The 18,011-nt window shown below is 40.2% G+C and overlaps 1 long non-coding RNA gene across 1 annotated transcript; it reads left to right on the top strand.

Annotated features, from left to right (window-relative positions):
- The first annotated feature begins 2,407 nt into the window (after positions 1–2,407).
- On the top strand, positions 2,408–9,042 carry LOC113007748 (uncharacterized). The gene is made up of 3 exons (XR_003269939.2): positions 2,408–2,554; positions 5,175–5,238; positions 8,675–9,042. It is a non-coding gene; the product is annotated as an uncharacterized LOC113007748 (long non-coding RNA).
- Positions 9,043–18,011: the final 8,969 nt, after the last annotated feature.

Genomic DNA, 18,011 nt, shown 5'->3' with positions numbered 1-18,011 from the left:
GGCTTCGCTTTCTGTGGTTCGGATTTTACCCTCCGGCCAAGGGTTCAGCCGCACCGATGCCAAGACAAGCACGTCGGGTGCTTTTATCTTCACGGCGTACCAAAATGTTGGTGGGAGCAGGGAGCTGATTCCAAATCTGATCTTAAAGGCTGACTGTCAAAATAGTACCACACAGACTAATGTGCAGGGGAACGTTTGGAGATTATTTTATTTTCTGTAACCCTCTTCGGCTTTTTAGACGCTAGAAAAAAATCGAGAGGTCGTTTTTCTTTGAAGATTTTCAAGATAAAATGCAATGCAAGTAATTCAAACAATTACCAGTGTAGGACTGTTTTAATGGACCTGCATTGACTCACATAAGCATTATGCTGAGTTTGTCCAACCCAGACTGCGCTCTTTATGACAGCAAGGCTCTGCGACTATGTCCCTGTAAGCTGGATCTGGATAAGTGGCAGAAAATGGATGGAGAAATAAATAAGAGAAGGTGGACATGCATCTTTACCTCAGCTGCTTTGTTTAAGGTATTTCATCCAAAGTGAAATATTCATCAGCCACAGAGACCAGATTTGAGGTTGTAAAGTTGCTTTTTCCTACCTTCAAATGGGTGAAATGTCTAAATAACAGAAAAAGTCTTCTGTAAAGTCAAAGGTTTGCTCTGTATTTTCTGTTAATGTTAAACAGAAGTTAAATTCTTCATGACTTCAGAAACTCTCTGATGGTTTAATAACCCCACAGTGTATACGACCAAAAACCTTTATATAGTTTATTATAGTATTGGCTGCCTACATCACATGTAGGACCCTTATTTTACATGTTGGAGATTCAATCACAATCTCAGTCACACTACCTTTTTGAGTGAAACATTTTAGCTTGACTTCTTTCCTTACTCCTGTGTTTTTCCACCTTGTCTTCCTGCCTTGTTCAACACTTCTCCATTTTCTGCACCATTACTCCCTCCCACTCTCTAACACATCATCTCTTTCCTCCTCCACAGTGACAGATCTCTGCTTAGCACCTTCACAAGTTGCTGATAACTTTTTTAGCACCAAATAAACCCTCCTACATTTAGTCTCCAGAGCCTGCCGCCGTGCTTCCGATCAGATGACAGGGAGGGATAGAAAAACAGATGAAATCTCCTCTTCTTTCAACACTTGTTTTTGTGCAGCGCTGAATAGAGGGAAAGCCATATGAGATACGCTGCAGGGAATTTTAGTATTAATAATTCATAATAATTATTACTAAACAGGCTAGTACCTATTTGGACCCCTGTTTGGAAACTGGCTTAATTCTTTATGGCATAGATTCAACAAGGAGCTGGAAACATTCCTCAGAGATTTTAAACCATGTTGACATATCTCAGCTGTCATAGGGCAAGAGGTGGGGTACACGCTGGCCGCGAAAGGTTTAGCGTCTGTAGCTGGGCTAAAAGAGAGACAGACAATCATTCTCATCAAAAACCAATTCAGAATCACCAGTTAGCTTAACATGCCTCTCTTTGGTCTGTAGAGAAGCCAGTCAGCCAAGGAGAGGACATGCAAACTCCCCACACAAAGGCCCCAGCCAGCCAATGGATTCAAACTCATAGCCATCTTATTGTACGGTGACAGTGCTGCAACTACAACTATTGCACAATGCTACCCAAGTATGACACTACATCTGATGTATAAATATTTCTATAATGTCTAAATAAACACATGCACAGATCTCTCAATGACACTGTTTATTCCCCAACTTTATGAATAATTTAATATATAGTCCAGTTCAACCTGGTGTTATCCCAGTGTCAAATACTGCTGCTCTGGCAGATGCTACTTGTTTCTGAGAGATGTGTCCTCTGAAACAAGTAGCATGGTGATTTGACTTAAAACAGAAGTATTAACAACACTTCAGGCTGGAAATAATCCTTACTCAGTGAATTAAAATGAGATGCTACCAAGTGTCTGCATGTGAATCTCACTATTGTCCTGACCTACAGCGTGCAAAACCACAAACGCCAATCGACGCCTCATTCATATCTGTGAAACAGCTGTGACAAAGCATTTGAAACACTAATCTATAATGATGAGCTGTCTAACTGGATTCAACAAAGAAAGCTGGTATTTTAGTTTGGTTCCTTTAGGTTTATTCACTATGGTCGATGTTTAATTTTCCAAGACATTAATGTGATGGGTCCACAGGACTACTGTCATGGTCCTGGGTTTTGGACCCTGGGTTTTGGGTTTGTGGACTGAATTCTTATTCATTATTTATTGTTCCAATTGGTTCTTCATTTGATTGTGTCTGTTATAACAGTATGTTATTTATTTGTTTCCGTTCTATAGGTTTTTTGGGAAGGTATAAAGTTGTGGAGCCACTTCCTGCTTTATTTTGATAGTATTTTGTCTATTGTGCTTTGTATTTAATTTTACTTCCCTTGTTTTGTGATTAGTTTCAGCTGTGTTCTCCACCTGTTTCCACTTCTCTCATTACCTTTTGTATTTCTCAGTTTCCCCTTATCCATTGGGGAGTTGTCTCTCTAACTGTGGATCATCTAGTGCCAGGTTCTCTTGTAGATGTAAGTTTATGCATTTATAATTTTTAGCATTTGCTGATCTATGGACTCCTTGTTTTCTGTAAACTACATCGCGGATTCTGCACTTTATAACCTGGGAAATCAACATTAAAGATCGCTTTAGCTTCACTTCCTACCTCCGGCATCCTGTGTTTGGGTCCGTAAATATCTCGCCAATCCACAGCAAATTATGGCAAACCTTACAGACCTCACTTGATCAGACTTTCAAAAGAATGAAAAGAATCAATCTGTGGAGGAAGGTGATAGAAGACTTAAGTACGGCTCTGGGTTTCTTATGATGGTGCTTTTCTGTCTTTATTCCCTTCCTTGCTTTATCTGTCTACATTTGATATTTTAACTATCGCACACCAGCCACTCAGAGTCAGTGTCTTTTATTATTAAACACCTGCAGCAGGGGTTTTAAATTCTCTCAAGTAACATTTTATCTGGCTAACATGCTGCTTTGAGGGTGATAAATCTTCCTTTATGCTCACAGCGACTCCCACGGTTCGATTACACCACCTTGGCAGTACATTTTATTTCATATCCCCAAATTACTGTCTTAAAAAATATCTACGAGGCTGCATAAATCCTTCAATCATCACGCCGTTGTTAAAGTCCAGTGAAAGTCCATGTTGATTCAAGCCCCCTGCATTTCATCCTTCACCTTAGCTAAAAAAGCAGCAGCAGCCAATGATGTAACTCCTGTGTTGAGACTTGCTTTACGCTCAGATAAATCAAAGTGATTTCAGATCAGACTGCTGCTGAATTCCGGTTCTATGGGGTGTTGAGAAGGATAAGGAGCTCTATCCACTGATGATAGAGGTGGTAGAGGTCTCCCAGGCAGAATGCCACTGACTGGTAGGGGGCCTCATATTAAAGCGGTCTCATTCTCTGCTTGAATTGAATATAAATTTACACTGGAGGAGATTAAGCGCCCGTATCACATGAGAGCATTGTGTGTCCAAACTGTAAAAATAAAGTGCGTGTGACGCCACCGCTGCTTTCACTTCCTCTTACTGCACACTTGTGGCACATTTTTGCTAGGTTGGGTAAGAGTATCTTGTTCAGCGCCTGCGGAGATACCGGCAATGGATAAATCTACCGACTGCACAAATAGAACAGACGGGAGGAGAGAGACAGAAGGTGGGAGACAGGGATGTCCAGTCCTAACGAGAGGCCGTAACTCATGTCAGAGGGGAGAGCTGTGAGTTATGACCTTTTAAGCCACAGTGGGGTTAAATGTTTTCATTTCCAAACCAGCTGACACTCGACCTAAAGAGTGCGTGGACAGCTTGATGTGTCGGCGGCATAATTTACGACCGTGATCACTGTCTTTGTTATTTTTGCCCTCTGAACTCCTCCCTGCTGCGTGCCTGCCTCCCACCTCATCTCCAAACTGTGCATTTCTCGCTCGCTAGCCTGTAGCTCGATAGTCTCTGACTTTCTTCGACCAAATCTGGTCTCAGGCTAGAAGTGTAGGTGCAAATGAGAGGAGAAGGATGCTTGAACTGGAGTCACTCGGACTCTTGGCTGACATTTGGGATTTTATTTAACTTGAGAGAAACTGTTTGAAACATGAACCCTCATCTGCAGGAGTGGGTTTCACTTTGACGTAAGGAACCGAGGAACTTGTTTTTGATCAGACTGATAAGATGCTCATGTAATCCTTGTGAATGTCTTGCCTCTAAGTAAGAAGATTCTTACTTAGAAGCAGGACCTTTCTGTACACATACATGTTTTCCCAACGGTTGCGGGAGTTTCCAAAAAACTTCCAAATTTGCCTTTGGCTGAGGCACTGATTTACAAATAGATGTGGTAGCTGGGAAGCCCTGGCTGCCCTCTTTTCTTAGTCCCTAGGATGGTTTAAAAGGAGAGTGCAAATTTCCTTATGGGAATCATGAGCTTTTCTTTTTTTCATTCCCCCTCATCCATCTCCAGCACAACAGTGGGTCATACACCCTGGCTGAGCTTAATTTGCTTGGGTGACTCTTTTTCCATAAGCGTTCACTGTGGCTTCACACCGAGTCAGGACATCCAAATTTCCACCAGCCTCTCCTATAAAATATTGATCTCATCACCGTGTAAATAAACACGATGATGGATGGCAGAGGTCATTTTTTCTGTTGCCCAGAGTCCCTGCTTTGTGTGAATCCATCTCCCTTTGAAGGCAGCATGTGGTAGCTGTCTGACAGAATTGGGCAAAACACAACTTTGAGTCTTTGAAATATGTGAGGAAAAACATGAGGTTCAAATGAGTCGCAGCTCTGTGGCAAGTGGTGTTTCCATTAAATGGTGTGTGGGTGGTTCAGGGATGTACTAGAGGGTAACTCGCTTTATTGACCATTTGTGGAATTGAAATAGTTATAAATCTTACTCTGAACAGGGCATAAACGTTTATAAAGTATATGAAAATGAGTGAAAAAATTAGAGCAAATACAAAAGTAATTTCTTCATATTATGTCTTTGAAAGATATTTGCTGAGCAGTATGCAGTATTTTCCACTGAAGCGCATCCTGATGCTGGCTCGTGCTCTGGAATGTATACTTTATATACACCCTCCCTCATCTTGGTGAATAATATCGTGTTTCCAACATGCAAATGTTGAATCTCTTTGAACCAGGTCCTGCTGGACTGTCCTGCTCTGATACCCAACTTCACTCATTTTTTTTCAAAGCAAGTTTAAAGTAAGTAAATCCTTTAAAGTATTTTTTAAAATAATCATTTAATATGATACTTTTTCACTGCATGTTTCTTCTAATGTGGGGATCTTAAGTTTAAGAAGTATTCCCGAAGAGCTTCTTAACCTTTGCATTGAAATCACAAAGTAACACAAGAGTAGTGTTGGGTATACTGTATTGTACTGTAATTGCATTCCATTTTTCAGTAACACAGTGATGTAATGCATTACTCTACTTTACATTGCAGCTATGATTATGCCATTACTTGCCTTACAAAGGTTCAGGATAGAGAGACAACAAAAGCATCAAATTAACAGCTTTTTTTCTCCCTGCGTGCTTGTTGTACAACCAGCTGATTTCAGTTGTCTGGAAAGGAGGAAAATGGTGGGGCAGTCTGCAGCTTTGGCAGTCGAGATATGAAATGACTTTTTACTGTTACTGTTTGAAAGGACAAGACCGCTATGGTACACAGGAAACAGAAATAGTGCATCCAAGACAGAAATATCTGCTTTATGTATGAGATCTTTGCGAGCATCTGCACAGACAGCAACACAATGCTAGAAAAGAGCCCTGGTTCTCTTCCATAGTGTGTTTTGTGTCCCGCCTCACTGCCCTCACCCCCAACCAGTCACAGCAGATGGTTGCCCCTCCCTGAGCCTGAGTCTTCTGTAGGTTTCTTCCTGTTAAAGGGAGTTTTTCCTTCCCACAGTTGCCAAAGTTCTTGCTGATAGGGAGTCATTTCATTGTTGGGGTTTTCTCTCTATTATTGGAGGGTTTCCCTTTACAATATAAAACACCTTGAGGCGACTGTGTTTTGATTTGAAAGCTGAATGTATGCCAACCCCAGACAGCAGGGTGGCTGTAGCTCAGGAGGTTGAGCAGGTCACCTACTAATCGGGAGGTTGGTGGTTCGAACTCCTCCAATCTGCTTGCCAAGTATCCTTGGGCAAGGTACTAACCTCAAGTATCGGAGTATGAATGTGTGTGAATTTAGACACCACTAAGTTTAGAGAAAGCGCTTTGAGTACTCTAGAAGAGTAGAAAATCACTATAATTGAATCAGTCCGTTTACCAACCGGAGCCTGATCTTCAGCAGGTAACAAAGGCTGTGATGAGCAGCATTATAGCTCTATTTTGACCTGTTCATGTTTCTACAGTGAAATCATTGAGATGATCATCACAGTGAAGCCTTTGGACTGGTTGTCATCTTTGCTTTGTGTTGTCAGTCTGTTTGTACATGTTGTTGTCATATTGTTGATAATGCATTTCAAGTCATTTTATTGAGTAACATGATAATAATGTCACAAGCAGAGGTGTGGACTCGAGTCACATGACTTGGACTCGAGTCAGACTCGAGTCATTAATTTTATGACTTTAGACTTGACTTGAAAAAATGTTCTAAGACTTGTGACTTGACTTGGACTTTTACACCAATGACTTGGGACTTGAATTGGACTTGAACCGGTTTACTTGAAAAGACTTGATATTTTACCCAAAATATAAAATTTAACATGCATATTATATAGAGATTGAAAATGTGACGTCATTCAGGGGTAAACCGCAAAGGATTCTGGGAACTCGTGGCAAGCGGTACTAGCGCACGCAGGCTTTCAATTGAAATCAGTTACACAGCGATAAAAAGAAACACAAAAATGTCAAGAAGCCGTTGTATTATTAACTGCAATAGCCGGTCGCATGACAGCCACGGGAAGCCGACGGGTAAAGAGATCGGTTGTTATCGGATTACGTCGTTGAAGAGAAATTGTTCGAGCCATGTTTCCGAAGTAACAAAGATGCGACGGATGGCCTGGATTGCAGCCATTCAAAGATCAAATATAACATCCCAGAACACTCCAGCTCACAGGTTAGTCTGCTCCAAGCATTTACACGAAGGTCAGTGTTTTTTAGTAGTTAATACGTCATTTTCATAACATAATTAGTGATATAGGTTACAAGCAAGTCTGGCGCTGAACAGAAATTGTCGCGCTATGCTCCTTTATTTATTGTGCATAAATAGTGAATTGTCCTGACACAATATTGTGTTTCGCTTCTGTTATTATGGTACACTGACAAAAACATATACTTTTATTCACAGGATAAAACAGGTTTTTTGTATCACTAATTGCCCAGTACGATTACAGCATACAATATTGTTGTCACTGCTACATTTCTGTGATGCTACCAGAAATTATTTCCACTGCTAATTAATTACCGCTGAGCTCAAAGGTCCTATTAATAAACGGTTAAGGAATGTGTATTTATGACGACGATTTGTGAGACTGGTAAACTTATGATACGTACGATGGTCTTTACTTTCTACACGGTGCAGTTCAAGGTCCTGCACCCATCCGGCGGTAAACTGTACCTGGGCTTGTTGCAGTGACCTGAAGTTACTAAACTTCATGAGTGTATGCACTCACTCCAAGAACCGTATGATTATAAATATGCATATAAATATGCTACGATGAGATAGCTGACTTCATCTAACTAGCAAATGTTTTCAAGGCTACGTTGGTGATACAGTTTTTTTTTAATGTGTATGATATTTTTGTCATGCGATTTTAAAGCCGGTCCTACAACCGCATCCAAGAATAACATGCAGCTTATCTCAGAACTGTCGGTGAAAATTATTCTTGGAGCTAGGTTTAATTGAGCTGCATTTTAAAGAGGTGCAATTTCACAATTTGTGTATATTTTCTAAGTTAACTATTTTGTCATGTGTTGAGAAAAACACAGATTTTAAAATTACATGGTCTAATATTTACATTTAGCATAACTGCAACATTATTTTTTCGTTTTTTTTTTTTTTAAAGACTCGAAAGGACTTGAAATTCAAAGTTTCAGACTTGTGACTTGACTCGGACTTTTACACCAGTGACTTGAGACTCGACTCTGACTTGCCTGACATTACTTGAGACTTGACTTGAGACTTGAGGATAAAGACTTGAGACTTGCAAAACAATGACTTGGTCCCACCTCTGGTCACAAGTAATATAACAAATGTTTACCACATTACTTTTTTTTGAGTAACAGCCGCAACACGGCTGCAGAGTGCTTATGTTATATTTCCCTACATATTATAGTGTCTCGTCTGGTGTGGAGGTTTTTTGTAATTAACAGCTGTCTGACGATTAGTAATGGAAGATTTTAATTTAAGCTTTTCATGGACCAAGTCACATTTATGATTGGTCCAGACCAGTTAAGTGTTTGACCTTTAATCTTCAAACATAAAAAAGGTTGAATTACCCCTGTGACTCACCGATGAGTGCAAATTCATATGTGACATATTTAAGTAGCCTTGTCTTGATTTCCATACTAAAAGCTTGTCATTTTTAGTTTTGTGTCACATCTCGCAGCAGCGTTAGTTATTTCTTTCGCCTTGTCATCACTTTTTTCCATCTCGCTAACAACAATTCCTGCTTCTTCTACGTCTACATTTCAGTTCTCCTTCCTCTCCTACATGGCGTTCTCTGAATCTCGCTGCGTCTCAACATGAGAGCAGAGATGCTGAGTGGCAAGCTCATAAATTTTGCCTGGTGTGAAACAGAAGATGACCTCCCTGGAAGGCTGAGAGGTTTTTCATCACTGGAACCTTTTTAGTGCCCTCCACCGCCACTACCACATGTCACCAAATCCATGCTCCACTACGTGTTTATGTGTTTGCATTTGGGATGTCAGAGTGCAGAAGAGGAGTGCTTGAGTTAAAAGTGCCAGAAGAAAAGGGGTGGGTGAAGAAGAAAACAATAAAGAGGAGTAATTCGTATTTGGATCCAAAGTAAAGAATAAAAAGACTTTACTTGACAAGATTAACATGCAGTTGAAGCTGAGGTTTTTTACGACAGGGTGCCAACGAATAAACGCAATTCAGAGATGACACCGCCTCTGCGGGCATTTGCATGGCAAGGGGACAGCGCCGTTCTCTAAATTCCACCAGGCTGATCTGGTGTCAGATAGTTCAAGCATTTTAGCCTTGCCCCCCCTCCCCCCTCCCTCAAGGGGAGGAAAGAATATCCTATTCTGCAAGAAACACGAACATGGCAGGACGATAAGGTTCTCCGGGACAGCTGTGGCCTAATCTCAAATCCATAGCAGCCGTTACCCAACGCTAGCCGTCAGAGTCAGTTATCTGATAGCTCTGTGGAAATGACAGAATATGTTTTAACATACATAAAAATCAATTTTCTTGTGCTAGTGGTATCTAATTACTTCTATGAAGCTTGACAGTTTGGTTGAACATAACAAATACATTTTGTATCAAACATCCATTATTTGTTTTTACTGATGTCTTTAATTCACTTTTATGAATTCAAATGATTCATGATTATGTTGAGAACTTCAATAATCCATTATGCTTGTGCTCTCTTAAAACGTTATCCAGGAGTCAATGGAAAATCTTAGGTCCTGTATTTCCTCATATTACAAGCTCATTTTATAAATGGTGGATGACAGCATCAAACAAGCAAACAGGGTGTTGTGCACGCTGAAGTTGGCTGAGTGTAAAAGTAAAGCTGTTGATCTACCAGCCACTATATATTCTTAGCCTCACCTATGATCGCGAGTTCTAGGTAGGGACCAAAAGAATGAGATCACAGATACAACTGGGCTTCCTCTGAAGGGTGAGGAGGAGGAGGTTGGTCATCCAGAAGTATAGCCACTGCTTTTCCACAAAGAAAGGACCCAGTAAGGGTGTATTGGGAATGCCTTAATCGACTTAGATTCCTGCCTCTGCAACCTGGACTGGCAAAAGAGGTAGAAAATGCCATTGCAATGTGCCCATCCATGGATGGATAGATGGCTGGATGGATGGCCACTCTTCAATCAAGCACCTAGAGGTATTTTTTAAAGTTAAAAGTACTGGCACTGTACAGAATGACTGTGCAAAAGCGCTGTAACAGATCACTAATGAAATAAAAAGAAAAACAAAACAAACAAACACCAAAACAGGCAGCCAGCAGCAGGAAATAAAAGTGAGGATTTAAGGTGGAGTTAAAGATACAGTTTCTAAAATCTCACCACTAGATGTCAGTAGAATGCAGATTGCAGTTAACTGATTTCTGTTTTCTTACCACTCCCAATTCTACCAATCTTAGCTACGGTTGTCTGTCCTACAGACAACCCCAGCTGACGTTTTTCTATAGTGAATATAGGGTGTGAATCTGCTGCTTACCTTAGCTGGTTTCCACATCCGTTTTCCACTGTACAATTTGAGAAAGAAGTCCAGTACAAGTGGTTGAGTCAGTGAAGCTGACTTCTGCCCAGTAACAGCAATAGTTAGGTTAGTTAGTACTTTTCTTTTGGTAAGTTCTGCTATTGTTATTGCTGCTGTTAGCCTCCGTTAGCTGCTGTTAACTGTTTTTAGTTAACTTTCTTTGAAGTGGATGTAACATTATTGGATTCGGCAGTTAATAAACTCTCATATGATGTAAGGATTTAATCAAACTGAATATCAGAGGGAAAGTGTGATATTCAACACACTCAAGCCTAACTTGAGCTGCCATTATGCTAGCTTATAACCAGCTGCTGTTGTTTAGATGGCTTGCTGTCCAGAGACAGGAGCTTTGCATATCTAATCTGCTATCAGTATCAGAAATAAATAAACATGTTTATGCATGTTTAAACCAGTACTCATGATTATGTGTTTTTAATGGCTTCATGAGAACGCATCATTTGGTTGGATAATGTAATTACACACTGATCAATATATTTTTGAGTAGGCTGACGTTACCTTTAAGATAACAACCTGGGTGGACACGCAGACTTCATTTAGGGATGGATAATTGGGCACAGGTTAATCAAGAGAATAACAAGGGTGGGAAAGGAGGAAAGATGGATTGTAAATACACAAAAAGCAGTGATCATAACATGAGACTGTGACAAACATTCATTCAGGCATGTAGTACTGAGACGGACTGCAACAAACCAGCTAAATATCGAACTTAATCCATCTGTGAAATTTAAAAGCTCTGTAAATGTCTTGTCTGAAAGCTCTTTCTGAAGTCAGATACAAACATGCACTATAGAAATGAGACCTTTTATGGCTATCATCACAATAACATTTACCAAATGTAAAAACCATTTCAGAATGCTTATTTCAAAAATACTTTGTACTGCTTTTTCACATATGGTGCGACAGATATTTAAAGCACAACCTCCAAGAGCAACTGGAGGCACTAATTTGAGAAACAAGAGGAAGCAGAACACGATGCAAGCGAAGCTATGATCCCTCCCCAGAGGTATGAAGTGTCTCACTTCATCAGCTTGTCCCGTCCTGTGCCAAGTTAAACCTTTACCCCCTCATCTCTGTCTGTTACCGTCTCAGCACACTGTGGGCTCACAAAAAGACTGCGATCGAAATAACGCGAAAGAACAGATGGTGTTAGCACTGCGCGCATGCTAAAAATATAAGAAATACTTAAGATCCAACAAAGCAAATGTTATATTTTGCTCTTTTTTTCTCATCTTGAATGAACTTTAGGAGTGGCAGGCAGGTGTGCAATTCAGTCATTAGTCTCACAAGTCCTCAAGAGAGGCTCAGCACTCATCCAAATTCATAGAGTCACTCAAACACCCACTTAGGATTTGTGTACATGTGAGGAGAATGCTGGCAAGACACAGATGGAGGAATGCAAACAGACAAGCATGGAGAACAGACAGAAGGGTTGATAGATAGAAAGCGATGCCAGCCAGCTACCCCAGGGTGTCGGTGCGTCTGAATACACTGTATGATTTATGTGCTGCTTGAGATGTGGACAGTAGAGGGGGACAGAAAGTCAAGATCATTACCGATCCAGTGTGGGATCTCTGGAATACTCAAGACCTTCCCCCCTATTCCTGCCTTAGCTGTGTTTTCTCATCAAACTGGTTGCACGATTACTTTTATCTTGGAGGCAACAGCTGGAAAATGGAATAAAGCATCATTTGCATAACAGGCTTGCAAAAACAACAATTTGAAGCACTCGATACAAGGACTGAAGTGATGTTTACATTTAGTGAAATTCAATGAGTTGTTATGATGACAGGTAAAATGACCTTTGGCAGCTTGATGTGCACAAGTCTGGAGTTATCTCAGGTTTGAGGTGAGCCAGTGAAGTGTCTACCCGTGGGTTGTTCAAGGCTAACAATAGGGAGGACAGCTTCTTTCCTTATTAGGTGACCTGATGAAACATAACCTACAATTCATGGTCAGGTGCATCATGTTCATATACTGTGGTCACAGTGTTTTAGACACGGGTTTAAAAAAAAAAAGGTTTCACAGTGTTCTTGTTAATGTTCATGTTTGTAAACCCACAGGCCCTAATAGAGAAAGGATGAACATGCGGACAGATGCACAAGAATGCGAGTTATCTCAGTGACAGGTCTGGAAGGCACATCCAATCCTCAGCTTTAAATTTATCCCAGCATTTGAAAGACTGGACGTAGTGTCAGAGCTGTCACCGTCCTCCTGCCCTTGTCTCTGTCTCTTCTTCTTTCGCCTCCTCATCCCTTTCACTTGTCCAGTCCTTCATCACCATCTGAGCACCTTCTCCATCTCCACTTTATCTTCTCACATAGCAGTTTCTTCTCACATGTCCTGTTTGGTGGATACATTTAACCCAAGATCCTTGCGCACACCATGGCTGTGTACGCTTTTAGCATGTTTTTTTTTTTTACATTTCCAAAGAAACAGATGAGTGGGAAAATGAGGGCAATACACACGTCCTCCTCTGAATGGTTACTTTACCTTGCCGAAATCTGAAGTAGCAGAGAAATTATATCTTGCCTGGTTCTGTCAGAGCTTTCTTCCTGTCAAAAGCGAGTTTTTTCTTCCCACTGTTGCCAAAGTACTTGCTGATAGGGGGTCTGATTGTTGAGGCTTTCTCTACTTTACAATATAGCACACTTTAAGGTGACTGTTGCTATGGTTTGGTACTATATAAATAAAATTTACAGTATTGATTCCTCATTGAGGATGGGGCTTCGTTAAATAATTATTAAATAACTGAGAGGTTATTTGTCAGCTGCCTCAAAAATAAATATTTTTCCTTTCATGGTAAATGCAGTAATGAGCTTTTCCGGATTATAAACATCTGGATTATTTGATTTTGTTCACGTCTTTTGTCTTGGGATTTTTTTCTGCTAACCAGTCCATTGCAGTTGTGGGTGTTCTGCATGGGATTGGCAGATGCGGACTGTTCATCTTCCTCAGGGATTTTTCCTGTGAGTGTTGGCAACAGTGGCACATCCTGTGACAGTAACTCACTGTGCATGCTGAGAGATGCAAAAGATATGCCGCTCAACCTGTCCACTCTGTGACCTGCGCCAAATAACCCTCAGAAGGCCACCTCTGACCCTTAACCTCAACAATTGCTCATATGCATGCGAAAAGGAACCCTTTCTATGCAGTGCAAAACACGAGCTAACTCAGACTCACACAGTTGAACACAATGGCAGGAGAATCGGTATATTCTAGCATGCCTGTGAGACTACAGCAGATACAAAATATCTCTCTCTCACCCTCTCTCTCTGTCACACACACACACACACCTGCTAGTGCGGCTAACCCCTAGAAGCCAAGGATCACAGAGTCCCTTTGTCAAACAGGGAAATTAGCGCTGGCTCTCACTCGTTAGAGACCCATTGTAGCATTAGCACATTGTCATGGTCACTGAGCCTTTTCACTTTAGCGCTGTGGCACTTCAGCTCAAACGTTTCCCTTAAGGGAAAGCACTTTTAAATATTTTTAGCAAAAGTAAGGAAGCAGTTTTACTTGACTTCAGTGTAAAGGCTACAATATAGCCTTGCAGAAATTCCAGTCTAATTTTTCTCAACAAAAACCTTTGCTCTTAGGCAGTGACTAAAGACTTGGGAAAGAAGTGTCACCAATACAAAAGAGGACATCCAAACGCCACATGACACTGTAGGCATACTTGTTTGGCTTCTTTGAGAAATGCCGTGCATGTGAGAGCTGAAGTCTCTTTCTTGTCTGGTCCATGCTGTAAGCAACTGGTGTGTTGTGTTCATTAGCAACATGTAAAGCTACAGTTTCTAAAGCTGTTGGTAAAAGAATCACAGTTTATCTCTAAAGAAAAGTCAATAAATACAATCACAATTAAAAGACTCACATCCGACCATTCTGCACTATTTTACTGTAGCACAGGTTGTGAGGTCAGAAGAGCAGTTTTATGAATACAGAACAAATATAAACATATAAAGAGCGCAGTCTTACTTATAGTTTGGTCATTAGCCAAACCCTTCTCCTCAATCTGATCACCATGTACACTTAATAACCAATCTGAACAAGCTGTAACTGAGAAAAAGATCATTTTAACAACCTTAAAGGGGAAATACTGGGGTCTTAAGTGTTCATTTATGTACACTGCTATGCAAAGATTTGAACATGTGTTTGTAATGTAAAACCTGCAAAAAGGTCAATAGCCTTTGGCTGAGAATATGACTTAGCTAACATGTGCATGCATATATGTGCATGTGGGAAGGTGTTGAGTATAATGTTCAGTGTTAGTTTCAAGGTCACAGGCCTGGGTAGCTTTCACCCACCCGGTAACACACACATACACGCAGAAACACACAGAGGATGGTAATAGCAGTGTTGACAGACATGCGCGACCAGCTGAGCTGGAAGCCTCGGTTGCAGTTGAAAGCTTCGAAAAGGCCGTGCGGACACTTTTAAACATCAGCAAACTTAAAGCAGTAAAGAGAAAGACATCTGTAAACAAGAGCCGGAATAGACGGGGGATTACTAGAAATGTTGAGGACTTGCAGTCTATCTGTCTGTCTGCGTGACAAATGACCTGTTTATTAACGTCAGTACAATTATTAAATAGTAATTCCTTCTTCATTTTTCACTTGGTAAAACTCAAAACATGAATAAAACTTTGCAGCATTGCTAAGTATATTTAAAAAGCAACATATATTTAACCTGTGAAACAGACATGAATATTGAATATAATGTTAAACAGCTCAATTCATAATAGTGATAAATTAAGCTGAGGCACTTGCACTGATAATGCACGACACACTTTAAAGGTGAGGTAAAAATCAGTCTTTACCTTTAAATATGTCATTTTTAAATAATGCAGAGTATCACTGTTGAATAAATAGAACAGTAAATACAAATCTATAGCAACTAAATTTGAACATTCAAACATAAACAGTTTTGCACCTTTTATAATTGTGACGGAAAGTTTCTAACCTCTTCATTTGCATATATGTCATTTAAAAACAGTTACATTTTTGCATTTAGTGCTAATATAAAGGTGTTTAATGTGGCAACAATGAATATCAATACTCAATGCTGCTTCATATCATTTAGTTGACTCATATCAACAGTAAATAATAATGCATTTATTTGATCTTTTATTTTATATCAACATTTTTGAAACATAGCTAACATTCATACACAAACTCATGGCTTCACATTTGTCTCTCTGACCCTCAGGAGACATCGCGACTTTTTCTCAGTACAAACTGATGTGCTCGTGGAATCTTACAGCTCGCCGTCTTCTACCTTGTAAGACCAGCGTCTGGGTTTGTCACGCTCATGCGCCAAATTCTACCAAACATGCAGCACCAGTGTCTGTGAGTGTTTGTGTTAAGTGTGTCTATGTGTGAAGGTGTTTCTCAGTCTGCGAGTGCTAAGTTGTGCTTGTGTTTGTGTGACAGTGTGAGTGTGAAGCCGACAGGTTTCACCGCCTCGCTCATCCGCGGTCTCGGCTTGAGTCTCTCCTCTAGAGAATCCAGCTTGTGGTCTTCAGTTCCTGAGACTCTGTCACCTTGTGGACGATGGTAAACGCATTTAGGCCGTTCATCCCACTCGAGCGTTATTTGCCTATACAAAATTACACTGGAGCTTTTAAGACTTAACACAACCGTTGCCCATTAAATTTGTGAAATATATCAATTTGGACAGAAGTGGTTAAACTCATTTGGCTCGGTGTATTTTATCATATAAATAAGGAAATGTTGTCTAAAACTCAAATTCTGATAAAGTTTGATTTACACAGTTTGAATGTTTGTAAAAAATAAATCAGTGACTGGTCTCTTGTCTAAAAGTTTAATTGTAGCCTTGTCAATAACCAACATTTACAGACAACTATACTTCGAATCTTGTCTCATTTTAGTAATAATGGATTGCCTTTATATAGCGCTTTTCGAGACCCTCAAAGCGCTTTACAGTTCCACTATTCATTCACTCTCACATTCACACACTGGTGGAGGCAGCTACAGTTGTAGCCACAGCTGCCCTGGGGCAGACTGACAGGCTGTCGTATCGCGCCATCCGCAAGTGTTTTGCCCAAGGACACAACGACCGAGACTGTCCGAGCCGGGGCTCAAACCAGCAACCTTCTGATTACAAGACAAACTGCCAACTCTTGAGCCACGATCGCCCCAAGTAGAATCACTGGATCATATCAGTCACACTGTGGATTGAAAAAGATGCAAAGCTTAAATTCTTCTATATTGGAAATGGGACTATGGACAAAAATCGTTAAATCTTTAAACTATATTTAAAGGGAAGTCTTTAATACTCTTCTGTAGTTACAGAAACAAGCAATAGCTGTATTGGCAATACTGCATAGTAAAGTTTTTTTTTTTTAATTTATCATGTAATTGCGTACTATATTTTTTTACAAAAATAATCCAGTAATTTGGCTTTACCTTCAGTGCATAATGGTGAAAAACATCATCGTTGATCCCAGTAATAACGCTTCAGTAGGATACATTTCTATGCAACTTTAATCAGATTGTATTTTTTTCTATATGACTATTTTAGCGCTGTAGGGCAGCAATTATCTAATACAAAGATACATTTTATCCCTCTTACCACAGATTTTATTATTTTCTAGAAAGAATTAACGTTTTCTATGGATTCCCCTACTACTGTTACCAACAATAATAATCCTGAAAAAGAAAACCAGAAAAAGCAGGGTAAAAAGGGTTTGGGCCCATCCTGTGTGTCTCCTGGCAGAGAGGGCTGGTTGTGCTGATCCAAGAGCAGCTGGAGAAACACAAGGTCACATGGGATCAGGCTTTCCCTCCAAACAGCTGGTCAAACAAACCCAGCTTGGCCAGACACATACACACACATGGGGACTCAAGCATACGCAATATACATAAACACCCATGCTTAAAGTGTGCAAAATGTAAAATGTGTGAATGTAATATATATGCATATGCTCACCGGTCACCGCACAGAAACTATGTTAGTATAACACACACTGTGTGAAAGGTTTCCGGGAGGCCGTAGAAAGTGATAAATGGGCATTCGTCACTCTTGCATCTCACAAATGTTAATGCTTCAGGTGCAGAAAGAAAAGCAACCACCATGCATTAGTTCAGGATTAGGTTCAAACATTTCAAAATGACAGTATGGACGTTCCATATGAAACATGGAAATTACAAGAATCAGAGCTAGGTGGGTGAGTCACACGTCAGCAGTGACTTTTTTAGGATTTAGACATTTCGGGGTTTTCTAGTGCATTGGCACAAAAAAGCAAACTGCTGCGCTCATGGCACATTTATTATCTGTTTATAGTGGATGAACAGCTGTTGTTCTTTGAAAATGAGAGTGAAAATGAGCTTCAGAAAAGGCCAGTGCACAAACAAGAAAGAAAACACAATTCTATAGAAGCACAACATGAACAGAGAATTTAAATTAAAATCGAAAAAAATCAAAAATAGAAATACAGTAAAAAAGTTAATAAATACTTCAGAGAAAAATAAGCACCCTCTTGCTAATGGCAGGTTAGTCTTCTTCTAAATATGTAAAGAAAAAAATAAAA

Source organism: Astatotilapia calliptera, chromosome 16 (genome assembly GCF_964374335.1).
Source record: "Astatotilapia calliptera chromosome 16, fAstCal68.1, whole genome shotgun sequence".
Lineage (NCBI taxonomy): Eukaryota > Metazoa > Chordata > Actinopteri > Cichliformes > Cichlidae > Astatotilapia > Astatotilapia calliptera.
This window is presented reverse-complemented; position numbering and strand designations above follow the sequence as displayed.